We start from the raw sequence: 16,474 nt of genomic DNA on the forward strand, positions 1-16,474 counted from the left end.
ACTACACTGACCAAATAAATTTATGCCCGTGGTAGATACAAATAGTAAAAATTTTCACAAGTGTTATAGATACTTGAAACCAACCAATTATGATTTTGAGTTTGACTCTGAATTATTTAAATATCTCAATTTTTATTTATTTGAATCCAAATGCCAGTAAAAGTAACGTCTTTATTAAAACATGGTTGGTTATAACGCAATATTAATAAAATTTGACGGCCTCCGTGGCGCAGTGGTCTGCGCGGTGGATTTACAAGACGGAGGTCCTGGGTTCGATCCCCGGCTGGGCAGATTGAGATTTTCTTAATTTGTCCAGGTCTGGCTGGTGGGAGGCTTCGGCCGTGGCTAGTTACCACCCTACCGGCAAAAACGTACCGCCAAGCGATTTAGCGTTCCGGTACGATGCCGTGTAGAAACCCCTCATCCTCCCCCTAACAAGTTAGCCCGTTTCCATCTTAGACTGCATCATCACTTACCATCAGGTGAGATTGTAGTCAAGGGCTAACTTGTAAAGAATAAAAAAAAAAAAAATTATCGTTAAAAAAAGTAAAATGACCGCAAACGTTACACTCGGCATAAAATAAACATTAATACATGATACAATTCATTACGAAATGGAACTTAGTCGATGTCAATTTACTTTCTCTTCGATATATTTAGTGATCATTTCGAAATGTCATTTTCTACTTGATATTTATACATGTAGACTGGTTTGTCTGTGTGTTGTTATTTACTGATCATTTTACTTCATATTTTGTATAGAGTTTTTTACTAACTGGCTGGAGACCCTAGACTAGTCTAGGCCTCTTGCATGAACTTACAAATAAGCCTCGAGTCTCGAGCCGCCAACATCCAGCGGCTCCCTGCAACCCGCTTAATGTCCTCGGTCTACGTTGTAGGGGGTCGCTTGAGCACTTTGAGACCCAATGCCTATCGGCTTTTCGAACTATGTGGCCTGCTCATTGCCACTTAAGCTTCAGGTGATCAAATAACAGTAGTTAAAAATGCATTCCATTTAAACATAAGGTTTTACTTAACACTTGCGGGCGTCTCGCGTAGTTCCCGTCCCCGTGCAAATATGGGGATAAAATCTCACATATAACGAGGCTTTCTATTGGTAAAAGAATCTTCAAAATCGTTTCAGTAGATCCAGTGATTACTTACAACGTCACAATTTCGTAAACATTACCTTTTTATAATATTAGTCAGTGTAGAAAAGTTAAAGTTGTTTACTTAAAGTTGACAAGCGGTCAGGAGCAAAAGCTTGTTCAAAATAACACATTTTTTCTCATTACGAAAGTTCATATAGACGTGCCCTTTTGGAAAAAAAACCTTCAATTAATTACGTTTCACTAGCTTTATGATTATAGAAATGTGTTTTTATTGTTTTCTACGTAAAATGTCTTATTTGTAGTCTAGAAATTGGAGTGATAATGTCTTGTATATAAATGTGCCAATACTAACGGGACTTTGTGACAACTTGTAGCTTTTAATCGTTTCTTTTATAAGTACATGTCCTTGATTCTAAACGGAAATTTACTCGAGCGTCGCGGGAGATCTTTTAGATTTCTATTAGATTATCTTAATTACGGTATTAAGTTAATTATATTAATCAAGAAGACGCTCCCGACTTTATCCACCCTGACTTCTTTCTTCGCACAGTCCGTTCTTACCGGAAGTCTACTAAACTACTTCCCTGCCAAATTTCATATGTGTACGTCACGCAGTTTTTGATATTTCGTGATGAGTAACTATTGTCGTCTGTGCGAATAAGAACTATTGAAATGTAGAATACAACACGACACCGGTGCCGATATACGTTAAAAAGAATTATGTACATTAAATTTTCAACTGACTTTCTTATCGACATCAAATTGTGGTTATACTTCGCTCGGGAGTGTTTGATACTTTACGATAAGTCTGACTGTAACGTGCAGTCCAATTCACTAACTATGACGTATGTTGGTGATACCATATATTGACAGTATATAGACAGTAATTTTGTATACACTATTTATTTAATGGTGACTGACTGCAATTTCATTCATTTATTTAGTAGTACTTGACCACCACTAAGTAGTTGACCGTCGACATTAATTAAGTTGGTTGCAAGGAGCCGCTGGATGCAGGCAGGTCAAGATCGTAGTGCTGAAGTCCATACAAGAAGTGTTTGTGTAGCACTAGATAACGATCAGCTGACAATAATGATGATGTGTGTAGAGCTTTTAGTGACAAAGCTGGTTCCAAGAAGGACTATAGTATGCGCATTATCATCTGAGTCGTCCGGTCATAAAAGTCAAAAAAGATAGGAATGTGCAGCGCGCCTACCTGCGCACCCTAATTATCGATAAACGGCTACCTGCGCACGTGCTAATGATGAGTCAATAATGATTTGGACGATTCTGATTGGTCGGTTTCTAATGTAATTGCATTGCGTATTTTTTTTGCTATAAATGTGTTTACTGCAATTAAATAAATACATTCATGTGTTACTCGTTGCGCACTATGGATACTAATATATAATAAATTTGGCAGAAGACGAAGATTCTGATGATGAAGACTCAGATGAAGATTAATTTTATTTAGTTAATAATTATATAATATGAAATATGTATTATATTAAATCAAATATTGTTAATTTTTTTAATTTTGTGAACAAGATACGATAATAAACTTTACTTATCGATAATATGTCTTTCATTGTTACACCCTTCACTAGACGGCTCCATAAGACCCATAAGTGCAAGCGAGATAGATATAGAGAAATGATTTATGGCCCTAAGATTCAGTTGTTAATGCTATTAGTATAGTAGCTGCTTATTTTCGCCGCCAGGCAGCATTGCTGTGGTACAGTTGGTTTTCAGGTTTAATTATAGGTTATCAAATTATAGGCTTTAGGCTTAATTTAACATATTCGCCTCAAGTTTACGGACCTAAGTTTATACTATTTTGGAAGGTAGCTATGTTTATTGGCGTTAGTTTTCTAACTATCTGTGAAAAGGCCACTTTGTAGTCATCAGCTTGAAGCGTGTTAAGTCTCGTATGCAATTACCGGTTATTACCAGTAACCATGTTCTTCCAACTGTAAGATAGCAATGCTGATTGGTTCCATAAATAAGCATGCTGGTAGTAACACAAAAAGTTCTACTATACTACTACTAACATACGTGTTACTTTCCTCGGTTTTAATATGCCACTTGTCTTAAGCATGTATGCATGTACATATTGTCTTAAAGTATCAAAACTGTCGGGTCCCAGTACATGACACGTAAATATCGCATGCTACTAACAATCTAATTACACCAGCCGGGAATCGAACTCCGATCGGTGGGCGATAGCGATCGCCGCGCCGATTGACCCGCGCCCCTCCGCTTAAATAGCTTGTCCAATTCACCCTACTTTGAATTTGTTTTGTTGTGTAACCTTACTAAAGTTAAGGTAACATGTAGTGTAAGAGTTACGTAAAACTACATTTTTTTTCGTGTTTTTAACCTTTTTAGCCCAATTATTGGGTTAGTTTGTTGGGTTTCATGAGATCGAGGGATTCTTTTAGGCGTTCTATAGTTTGGATTTCATTGATTGATGTGGCAATTTTTATTATCCGATTACAAAAATGGAGGAGGAAATTTATGATGATAATAATAATAAAATTAGGATCATTAGTGAGTTTCTAAACAAACAAAAATTCGTATTTACTAATGGCCAAAAATTTACGGATTTTGATGTAAAGTTCACAGAAAATATATGTTTATTTAACTCATAATCTATACTAATAATATATAAAGCTGAAGAAATTGTTTGTTTGTTTGTTTGATTGAACGCGCTAATCTCGGAAACTACTGGTCCGATGGAAAAATTCTTTCAGTGTTAGATAGCCCATTTATCGAGAAAGGCTATAGGATATATTATCCCGCTTTACTACGGGAATGGGAACCACGAGGGTAAAACCACGCGGCGTCAGGTAGTAAGTTATACTTTATGTTTAGTTACAAACAGTAACTTATAAAATCACATATAGTATGTACACAGAAAGAAGGCACTATAAGCCTATACAAATTTGTACCGATAGCAAAATAATTGAAAGCCGTAATTAGAATGGAGGTGCCTCAGCGAAGGTCTCAGAACAAAGTTGAAATGGATAATTACCATTATGGGGGAGTTAGCAACCCGTACAGCATATTGGAAAATTTCAATAACAATGAACAGCTAAACTTGGCACATTACAGCATCGTAATGTAAAACGATTAAAAGGAAAGTTTTTCGAAAAGGGTGTGGCCGTATTGTGACGTAGTTTGGTAACTGTATCGAGTTGATACAACATCTACCTCTCTATAGTCTTTCTACAATGCTTCGAACTTTTAAAAATGTATGGGAATGGGTATGTTTGATAGGTTGACCCAGGGCCGGTCCATCCATACGGCGAACGGAGCAGTCGCTCCAGGCGCCAAATCCTAGAGAGCGCCTAAATAATAAACCTAGTCAACTGTAGACGGTACTTCGCCTGATTTTCAATAGGTCACTTCAGAGTATGGTCAAGATCTTCGCGTTCCATTCTCACTTTACACTCATAATTTGGTATAGGTATCTGCATATTATTAGGAGCAAACAGGAGAGGCGCCATATTTGGATCTCGCTCCATTTTAAAATTTACTTCGGGCCGGCGCTGGGTTGATCACGTGATTTGTCAATAAAGAATGCCATTTTAATATTTTTTTTTTAGTTTATGAAGAGCTGCGATTGCTAGAAAGAGTATTGATAATATATAAATATGTGTAACATGACTAGATCTACAATTTCTTTTAGTGAGTATTATTAAAGATTATTTTTATTCTGTAAATAAAACGAATGAAATATAATACATTAATTTAGATATGACACAGGTAATCTGCAGATACTTTCGAATCCTTTGTAATATGACACGAGTCGTTCTAATATTTTTTTTAATTTTTGCTGGGTTACACTAAAACGAAACCAAAAACTTATTAAGATTAACCGACTTTATTAAACACAAATCAATTTAATACTACCTATGTCCTATTTAACAAAGTTAATGTTACTGTTTAACACAATTTACAAACAGTGTTCAAATAGTAGATAGGACATAGATATTTCACTGCCAATGCAGTGCTCTTTAAGGTTTATATTGTTCTTTCTGACACCACCGTATTAAACGTGTTCTATGAAGTCAGTTTTCAGTTGAGTCAGTTAATTAAAATATTTATTAACAAAACACACTTTAATTTCATGCAACGCAGTGTAACAACTCGATAGAGATGTACAATTAGACAATCGGCGCATCGGCGGTCCGTGAGCCATTAGGGTTTTAATTGAAAATAGCGTAAAGGCTGTAAATTGTGAGTGCACCCTGCACTGTCTCGCGTCCTCTCGATGTAATTACTGCCCAGAGCCGCGGGTCTGGGTGATCGTTGGGGATATTAGCTGATGTTCTTAGACATTCAATATTTTAAGCTGAAATACATCAGAATCTATAGTAATATTATAAAGCTGAAGAGTTTGTTTGTTTGTTTGATTGAACGCGCTAATCTCAGGAACTACTGGTCCGATTTGAAAAATTGTTTCAGCGTTAGATAGCCCATTTATCGAGGAAGGCTATAGGCTATATATTATCCGAGTATTCCTACGGGAACGGGAACCACGTGGATGAACCCGCGCGGTTACCGTTCTAAAGGCTATAGCTATCTAACACTGAAAGAATTTTTCAAATCGGACTAGTAGTTCCTGAGATTAGCGCGTTCAATCAAACAAACAAACAAACTCTTCAGCTTTATATATTAGTATAGCTATATAGATAGAGACAAAATAAACAAACATATCTAGGTTTGCTTGTTAAAGTTTACCTAACTTGAGAATTATTGTTTTGGCTTATGTTTCACAGTAATCATTTAAAATTCATTCGTATCTACTGTTGTTAAAAATGTTATTGAACTATAGAACCAAACTTCTTTTTCTTTTTTTTTTGTAGAATGCGTCACACACGTCGTGCCACAGATAAAGCGAGATTAAATTATAGATTTAAACAAAAAAAAAAATTAAGCAAACTGTAAAAAGTAAGTTCTTTGTGAAAAATTCTCTTTCAAAGATTTTTCAAGTGGGACCGTGTCAGTTTTTAATTGCATGTGGCCTAAATTCTGCAATTTTTGGTGGATCGTTTTGGACGTTTCTTTGTTACGCCCATATCCAATTTAGTAGTGATTATAGGGCTTTTTATGAGGGTTTTTTATAGTGTATTTATTTAAAATTTACCAACTGTTCTGTAGCTAAAAACATGACTTCTTGAATAATTTGACTCTTACGAGGGGGGACTGAGAATTCTCAAGAATTCTCAGCCTATGTACCTACTGAATTTTGACATTTTTACTCGACACTGTAAAGTACTATCTACGCTAAACCTGAGCACGTCTATGTTGATAGAATGGTCAGTACTCGTAGCTTTTGCCAAAGCCTACTTCTAGACTAGACTAGAGTCAATTTAAAAAATGTAATATCCTTAGGTAATTCATTCAAGTTGGGTATCGAACGCAGGACTTTTCTGTTGCAAACCAATGCACTAGAAAAGACATCAAACGTTAGATTAAAACGTTTCTCTATTACAAATTAGTATTCCATATTTATGGCTCCTATGTTTAAACCAGATAAAAAGCTTTTACTGTGTTCTTTTTATAAAACACTAATTGTAGATGTCTCGTGGTTTCACCCGCGGTAGATAGACTGTTCCCGGAAAACATCTTTAAACTTCTGGTTTAATCGATCATCTGGATGACGAGTACATCACTCAACTGCGATTTGCCGACGATGTGGTGGTCATGGTAGAGACTCGGAATGACCTTAGTACCATGCCCAATGGCCTCAGTAGAGTGTCCCAACAGATGGGCCTTAGAATGACCATGAGTTTTTAATATCGCTCGAGTAGTTTTTGAACTAAATCGTTACAAACAAACAATCTTTATAATATTAAGTTTAGATTGTTTGTTAGATATTGAAACGATTGAAAACAAACATATATAATTGTGTCACTTCACGTGAAGTGGTCTAGAAGTGTTTTAAAACGAAACTTAATGGTATTTGCACGTAATTACAAAGGGGCAAGACGTGAATCACGGCGACGCCTTGCGTTTGAAATATTTTAGAGAAATCCTTCCGTCTCGCTGTAATGAGTGTCATATTCGGAACGGACCGTCAACATAAATACGGAAAATAAATATATTATTATCAAGAATACTGCCATGTGGAATGTTGAGTCAACTGTTATTGTTCCGGTAGTTTCAGTCAATGATCTTATAGTGAAAAGCTTCGACCAACACCTTAATTGTGTTTTCTCAATTCACCATTATATTATCATATCAGCCGATGGACGTCCACTGCATGACATAGGCCTTTTGTAGGGACTTCCAAACATCCAGTTATTTACTTGATACTAAACCACAAGTATTTTGGATTTTTTTCTGTCTATCTTTTTGTCCGGGCTAATATTTGTATAGCTGAACCGATTTTAATGGGACTTTTGCTAGAAGATTGAGGAGATTATTGAGCTACTTCCACTACTCTAAAGTCCATAAATTATCCGTCGTGACCACGATCCTTGCAACTGGGTCGAAATATCGACATTAAAAATCTCATCTTTTTATCGTGGTATGTACCCGTTTAAATAACATTCATAAATATAAACTTATCAATAAAAAAAAATATGGCAGCGGTGGGATTCGAACCCACGCCTCCGAAGAGACTGGTGCCTTAAACCAGCGCCTTAGACCGCTCGGCCACGCTACCGATAGTACACTGGCGATATTTTTTCCACCTCTTTAGTAGAATAGATTTATTTTTAGAAATTACTTACCTACATTGTGACTATTTTTAAACATAATCGAAATTATCATTTTTAAGAAGTGTAGCCGGCGTTTTACCAATTAGTTGTTTTGATTAAAAAAAAATTCAAAAAAATAAAAATATTTCAAAAATATGTTAGCGTACACACGAAAGAAAATAATTAAGTATATTAAGAAAGGATTACAGTCGTTAAGGAAAATATTGGTCCCAAATGATCCGTTTTGTTGGTCAAAAAACTTCATTTATTTTCTTGTTATAAATTATTTTGCCATATCTTTTAAATTGTTACCAATATTTATGTTTCCATCAAATTCGTTGGAAAATAGGAGTGGTACGACAATGATCGCGCGGGCGCGGATCGAACCATAACCGATCATGATGCTAGCCACTCACCATCCAATAAGTTCACGTGCTTGCAGCGCTAACGGCATGACATCCAATAAAACTGATCGTGGGTTGGTCGCGATTTATTTAACAAATCGCGACCAATGTTATACTAGAAACAGGGCAACTTATAGCGCATCAAAAGTGAGGCGGACGAATGTGCATAATTGTCTTAATTACATTAATTGGTTATAAACAACGAAAGTTATTTAAACACATGATACCTGAATATTGTCTACAATGACGAGTTGTGTTTAGGAAGTGTTTAAAATATATTTAAGTTAATAAATATGTAATGTATTTAAACACTAAATTGTACATGTCGTCACATTGGCGCCTCTAAATTCGGATCACTTTTTGCGGTGATATTGTAGACACGTATCTAACATATCTACAGTATTAAATAATGATTGATCGCGATCAACACACGGTCAGTTTTATCGGGTGACCTGCGTGAGTGGCTAACTTAAAAGATATTGCTTAAACGAGAAGTCCACCTTTTCAAACTTTTTTTACAACAAATATGTCTCTTAAATTCTCTCTCTCTCTCCATTTTTTTAATAAATATTTTTAAATAAAATAAGATAAATAGGTAATAATTTTATGTTACATTTCTGCGGACCGTTTTATCGGATGTCCTGCGTGAGTGGCTAACTTAAAAGATATTGCTTAAGCGAAAAGTTCAAGCTTTTGTTAGTACAAACATGTCTCTTAAATTTTCTCTCTCTCTTTTTATTTATTGAATATTTTTAAATAAAATAAAATAAATAATATTTTTATGTTACATTTCTGCGGACCGTACCACCAACTCAACACTACACACGACACATCCGAAGTGTAGCGACGTGTAAAATCTGCATTTCTTTGAGATGCACTTGTCCCCCCCCCGCGCCCCCCACCCGTCGCCTCTTAGATATAGAGCGCTCCACGCTTTGAGGCACGGCTAGGTTTTGTTACGAGTGCCTAGGTAGCTGCTAGCTGGTAGCTAGGTGTTTTGTTTTGTTATGATAAAGCGTCAGATAACAATTGCCTTTGTTGTTTTTTACCGATCCGACAGCACTTGTTATTTTAAGTGACTACCGAATAGGGGTGTAGCTATTTGCTACTGCAGAAAATACGGTTAGATATTGCGTCAGTTATTTTTTGTACATACATGAAACCTACCCTATTTTTTTTTTTGAATTATCATCATCATCAGTATCAACCCATATTCGGCTCACTGCTAAGCACGAGTCTTCTTTCAGAACAAGAGGGGTTAGGCCAATAGTCCACCACGCTGGCTCAATGCGAATTGGCAGACTTTACACGCACAGAATTAGGAAAAAGAAAATTTTCAGGTGTGCATGTTTCCTCACGATCCTTCACCGTTTGAGACACGTGATATTTAATTTCTTAAAATGCACACAACTGATAAGTTAGAATTGTATGCCCCGGACCGGATTTAAACCTCGGGCCGGATTAGGAACGTCAATAATTTAAATGGCGGACATCGAACCCATGACCTATTTGTGTTGAGTCCTCCTATTTGACTGTAGAGCCAGAATCATAAAAAAATATTATGGTTGGAGGGAAGAACCAGAGAAAGGGGCTTCAATATGCTGCTCCACTAAGAAGATTTGGCAGATAGGGTTCTAATGATTGATTCTGTAATGTCAGCCACTGACGATCAAGTAAACTCAAATGCCTGAAATGATAAAACTGATCGTGCGTCAGTCGCGACGTGCATGACATCATGCCGATCGCGACCAACACGATTTTTCGTTGTTGGACGTCAAGCTGTTAGCGCTGCAGGAATATGCGTATTGGATGATAAGTGGCTAGCATAACAACTTTAATCAGATGTTATTGACGACCTCTCTGGTGCAGCTGGAAGTGCTGCGGTTCTAGTCTTGGGTTCGATTCCCAGCACGGTGTAGGAATTAATATTTTCTAAATTGGCTCAGGTCTGGGTCTGGTGGTAGGCTTCGGCCGTGGCTAGCTACCGTCGTACGGGAAAAGTCCCGCCAAGCGATTTAGCGTTCCGGTACGACGCCGTGTAGAAACCAAAAGGGGTGTGGATTTTCATCCTCCTCCTATCAAGTTAGTACGCACTTATATTGCATCATCACTCACCATCAGGTGAGATATAAGAAGTTCATAAATCTTTTATATCGGAAAAATCGGAATTGTTGCTAATATCTTTTTTTATTTTATATTAAGTAGGTAATAATTCTCATAATTATGTTTTAATTATTATTGTTATTATTTTCATAATTTTCTTTGATTTTGTTTGTGTGTTTTTGACGCCATTGTTTTTGTATGTGTATTCGTGGATAGTATTGTTGTTTACATGTTTAAACTATTTTAATGTTTATTTTAGATTTAAGAGATAATATGTAAATGTATATGATATGATATTTGATAGTTATCCCGAAATGAAATGAAATTATTCCGCTCCTTTCCAATTAGTCGGAAAGACTGTGTTCGGAATAGGTACTACCTTGCCCAGCGAGCGAAAATCGAATCCACTACCTTTTGGTGTTTTCACTCCAAGTGTGGTGGTGGCTCACGAAGACTGGTCCCTTTTACCTATTGAGGCATTTATCTTATAGTAACTTCGAACTTACCTTATCAGCCGATAGACGTCCACTGCTGGACATATGCCTCTTGCATGGACCTCCAAGCACAACGGTCTCGAGCCGCCAACATCCAGCGGCTCCCTGGCACCCGTTTGATATCCTCGGTTCACCTAGTGGGGGGTCGACCAACACTGCGCTCTCCAGCACCTTGGGACCCCAACGTCCATCGGCTCTTCGAACTATGTGGCCTGCCCATTGCCACTTCAACTTCGCGACTCGCTGAGCTATGTGATATATAGAATTTATTGTTTATTATTAATTAATAATTAATAATTGCCACACTCTGCTATACTTGCAGACTGTGGCAATTATTAATTATTAATTAATAATAAACAATAAATTCTATATATTTTTTTCCTTTTTTTTTTAAATTTTTCTTTTCTTTTGTGTTTGCTAGCTATTGAGATTAAATTTTTTTTTGTTCTTCTGAGATTACACTACTGTATTTTTAAACTGTATTTTGTTTTATTTTATTAGTTATATAATTATTTTGTGTTCTGTTCTTCCCTCCTCAGGGCCTGACAGAATACCAGCGTTGTGGGTACTGATGTACTCACAACAAATTTTAGCTGAGTCAGGTCCATTTTTTTGGCACAACATATTTTCTATATATATTAGTTTTAAGTTATTATTACGATGTAAATGTATTAGTTTTAAGTTATTATGTAGTTATGTGTTGTGTTAACAAATAAATGATTTCTATTCTATTCTATTCTATTCTATTCTATGTCAGTGACTTAGGTTCGTCTGCGGATCTCCTCGTTCCTGATTCGATCACGCAGAGAAACTCCAAGCACTTCGAAACTTTGAACTTAATTAATGTTAATTTAATTTAATACACCAAACCACCTTTTGGACCAACTGGAAAAAAAGAGAAGAGGGCGCCCCAAAAAAAGGTGGATAGATGATATACGAACAATAGCAGGAAATTAATGGATAGAGAAAGCTAAAGACAGAGAGGTCTGGAAAAGGCTGGAGGAGGCCTTTACCCGAGAAGGGGTTCCGATCAATGGTAACGAAGAAAGCGACAGCAATTAATATATAAATGTATTTTTTTTGTTTAAATATTATGTTAGTGATTAAGTTTAAAAATTGCTTGTACTTTATGTTATTTTATTTGGGTGGGAAATAAACAGGCTTATTATTATTATTAATAAATTAACACACTGTTTACACTTATAAATTGCTCCAAAACAGCCCGGAGGGTTTGCTAAACCTAGAAGTATCCTTACGAAGGATTTATAGGCTAGTTTAAGGCAAAAAGCTGATTGCAACGAAGCACATACAGATACTTAGAACACTAGATACCTACGTCCCACATTTCAATCGCTTCAAATAAAATGGTGGATTTTAATAAAATTCCGATTGCAGTCCGCGCTATATTACTTGGAAGTGGGTCGCACCCCCCCTGGGGGGTATACATCTCGATCCGGTACGTCGTGATAATTGAGAAATTCCTTCCCTTCCACTCTTGAGTACCCCCTGGCTGCACAATACGTCATATGTGAGAACGTTTTTCAATAGCTTACTGGAGGAAAAAAGTTCTACTTCAACCACTTTAATATGTAGTATTTTTTCTAACTAACTATGTCTATTTCATTGCAGCCTTGATGTGTTCCTGTCTTAAGAAAGAAAAAGAAAAAATTAATATACCATATTTTTATTTATACACAAGCCGACGCCTTGCGGTTTCAGCCACGCAGTTCCCGTTCCCGTGAGAACACATAATACTCACAATTAAACTCTGAGTACTGAGTACTCAATTTACAAGACCTTTTGACACGTCATTTGACTATTTGTAAAATTCTACCACCGGTTTGGAAGGCTGGTTCTGCTGAGAAGAAACCGGTAAGAAACTCAACAGTTGCTCTTTTAAAAAAACATACAGTATTATAATTTACAATTGAAGACAACATTACAATTTCTTATAGTTTTACTTCCTGTGTGAAGGTGGAAGCTGATCCAATGGCCTCCAAGCGCCTTCTTTAAGTTCCTTAAAGAAGGCGCTTGGAGGCCATTGGATCAGCTTCCACCTTATTAGCAACACATATTTTGTTCACTGTTGAACACCAGTCTCCCCGTAGAATGAAAGGGGTTGGGCTGATCCACCACGCTGGCCCAATTGGCAGATTTCCCACATGTAGAAAATTTAGAAAATTCTCAGGTATGCAGGTTTTCTCCACCAACTTCAACGCTTGAGACACGTTACATTCAGTTTCTTAAAATGCACTCGAAAAGTTCGAGTTGCATGCCCCGAACCGGACTCAAACCTACGCCCGAATCGAATGCCGCAGTCATATCTATTGGACAATCATGGCTCTCTTAAGAAGAGAGGCTTTTTTAGAATTTAAACCTCTCCTAGCGCGCGATGGGAGCAGCTGCGCTCGGGCACACTCTGACCTTTTATCACGTGAGTTTTACCCGTGTTTCATAATCAATTATTAAGAGAGGCTTTGCCCTGCAGGCCATAAAAATATACAGTTGGTGACTAACGAATGAACCGCCACAACTCACGTACAAACCAAACATACAACTACGCAATTAGTTATAAAGAAGCGACTGAAAAATCCTGGCAAATAAATATATCGCCATCGCTGCTACACATTAATTACGGCTATTCGGAATTCCACCAGCATCGGAAGCTCCACAAGTAATCACACACACATAAAAAGGGAATATTTGCATTTTGTAACGTCACGTAAAACGTGAGTATAGATCGGGTGCATCTGGCATGTATGTGTGAACTATTGCTTGTGTAAATGATCGGACCAACGTTATATAGGAAAAATGTTGCATTTGTACGTTACTCGTGCATATGTTTAATGTATTTAAGCTTTTTACTGCGTGTCCAAAGATGGCTATGTTTTTGGAGTGTGTGCTATCTGTACAGCTAGTAATACTACCTGTGTTGAGAACAATCACGCCTGATGAAGCGAAAGTAAGCGAAGAATTAGCTTGTGATGGAACGCGTTTACACTCGGACGTGGGTTTTCTAACTAACGATCTTGGGGGCGTCCGGACTGATTCACTCAGGTCACGGTTACCTCCGCCCGAATGGCCCTCTAAGCCGAGGTCCGAGACTCATAGGAGACGCTCTTAGAGAGCCGTTCCGTCCTCTATTTTTCTTTCTAACTAACGATCTTGGGGGCGTCCGGACTGATTCACTCAGGTCACGGTTACCCCCTCCCGAATGACCCGAGTCCGAGATCTGAGTCTCATAGGAGACGCCCTTAGAGAGCCGTTCCGTCCTCTATCTTTCTTTCAGCCTTCGGGTCACAACAGGCGATGCTTCTGTGCTCGCCCAACCCCCCCGGTGACGCCGTAGTGGTTTCGCAGGGAGCTCTCTGCAAAACCACTACGGCGTCGGCACCTAATAAGATAGAAAAAAAAGAAACGCGTTTGTGTTTATATTTTACTTCAAGATAATCACGACGTATGATTAAATATGTATTTTTTTTAGTACGCTTTACAACCTAAAACATTGCTGGTTAGTTAAATTCATACCCTTCCTACTAAGTCGAGGCTATCATGTTGTTTATTTATTTACTTGGACCACCAACAAAATTATATCTAAATGGAACTAAATTGTCTAAAATACTAGGGTAATACAGAACATATAATTTTACTTACAGGTAGTCACATCGTGCACAAAGAATAAGTTGTAATAACAATTAAAAATTAAGTTGCGTTAATTTAAAATGAAGAAAAAACATGAAACAAAGAGAAAAAAAAGAAAAAAATTAAAGAAAAAAGAAAATTGTGCTTGTCATTGCCTAAAAAATAACGTATTTCATTACTTTTAAAGTAATCATTAGAATGAACATTAGATTCGTCTAAATAGTGGTACATATTAGGTTATTTTGTTTACTTAGGTATAGATACTTTACTTTACTTAGGTAGATATTTATTGCCTATCGATATAGGTAAATCATTTAAAAATACCTTGTACTGTTACTAGTAATGACTTGCGGATCCGTGACATGGTCGCTAACTATGGGCCTCATAGAAGGATCTGTGTCACTCAGCGCGCGATGGAGCGACCTATACTCATAGTATCTCTGCGTGATCGAATCAGAAATCCGTAAGAACCTAAGTTACTGACATAGCTCAGCGAGTCTCAGAGATGAAGTGGCAATGGGCGGGACATATAACTTTAAAGAGCCGATGGATGTAGGGGTCCCAAAGTGCTAAGACGGTGACCTCGCACCGTAAAGTGCAGTGTTAGTCGACCCCCCACTAGGTGGACCAAAAATGCAGTGGGTTGCAGGTAGGCACTGGATGCAGGCGGCTCAAAACTTGTTGTTAAGAAGTTCTTAAGGCCTAGTTCGAACTGCTTTAGTATTTTAGTCGAGTACGAACGATTTTTGGGCGGTGAATTCAAAAATTGTTTGTACCCGACTAAAATACTAAATTAGTCCGAACTTAGCTAAAGTTAACTTAAGCTAGAGTTAATTTAGCAGCAGAAATAAGGAGATCCGTAGAAGAACCAAAGTCACCGCCATAGCTCAACGAGTCGCGAAGCTGAAGTGGCAATGAGCGGGGCACATAGTTCGAAGAGCCGATGGACGTTAGGGTCCCAAAGTGCTGGAATGGCGACCCCGCACTACAAAGCGCAGTGTTGGTAGACTCCCCACCAGGTGGACTGACGGCATCAAGCGAGTCGCAGACATTCGCTGGATGCAGCGGCTCAGTATCGTGATGTTTGGAAGTCCCTACAAAAGGCCTATGTCCTACAGTGGACGTCCATTGGCTGATATGATGATGATGATGATAGCATCTACAGTCAATACTGTTAGGTCAAGTTAAGAAAAGAATGACAAGAAAACAGTATCTTACTTACTTTACTTCAGTATCAGTCTTACGAAAAGTAAAAGCTTCCAGACAATTTCCTACTACCTATATTCTTCAACAGTTCTAAGAAATCATAACAAACTACGTTGAATTCATTACAGACAAATCCGTGCTGAGCGCTAGTTTCGTATAAAAATGTCAATACCACTCACATTTACACGAAAAATACGTAACACCCACACATACGGAAGGCACACATACACAAAACCTTTCGCCGGAGGAATATGTATTGTGGATATATAGGAACTAGCGGACGCCCGCGACTTCGTCCGCTTAAATTTCGATGTCAACTTTACTACTACCCCTACCCTACCCTACCCCTACCCTACCACTACCCCAACCCTACCCAACCCCTACATCTACCCTACCCCTACCCCCACCCTACCCCTACCCTACCCCAAACCTACTCCTACCCTACCCCTACCTTACCTACACCCTACCCCCATCCTACCACTACCCCCATCCTACCCCTACCCGACCCGTACCCTATTTCTTTCCTACCCCTATCTCACGCCTATCCTACCCCTACCCTACCACTTCCCTATCCTACCCGTACCTCTACCCTACCACTACCCTACCTCTACCCCTACCCTACCACTACCCTAAACCCGGCCCTAAACCTACCCTACCCCTACACTACCCCTACGCTACCCTACCCGTACCCTACCCTACCTTATAACTTCTCTATCTTATTCCTACCCTTAGCAAAATCGGTCCAGTCCTTCGAGAGTGGTGGTATGACCAAGAGAAATAGAGACTTCTATGCTAATAATATA

At 38.0% G+C, this 16,474-nt stretch overlaps 1 non-coding gene across 1 annotated transcript; it reads right to left on the reverse strand.

The window, feature by feature from the left end:
- Positions 1-7,706: 7,706 nt before the first annotated feature.
- Trnal-aag (transfer RNA leucine (anticodon AAG)) lies at positions 7,707-7,788 on the reverse strand. Its single transcript has one exon. It is a non-coding gene; the product is annotated as a tRNA-Leu (tRNA).
- Between the last annotated feature and the right edge of the window lie 8,686 nt (positions 7,789-16,474).

This window comes from Bicyclus anynana, chromosome 8, assembly GCF_947172395.1.
Source record: "Bicyclus anynana chromosome 8, ilBicAnyn1.1, whole genome shotgun sequence".
Lineage (NCBI taxonomy): Eukaryota > Metazoa > Arthropoda > Insecta > Lepidoptera > Nymphalidae > Bicyclus > Bicyclus anynana.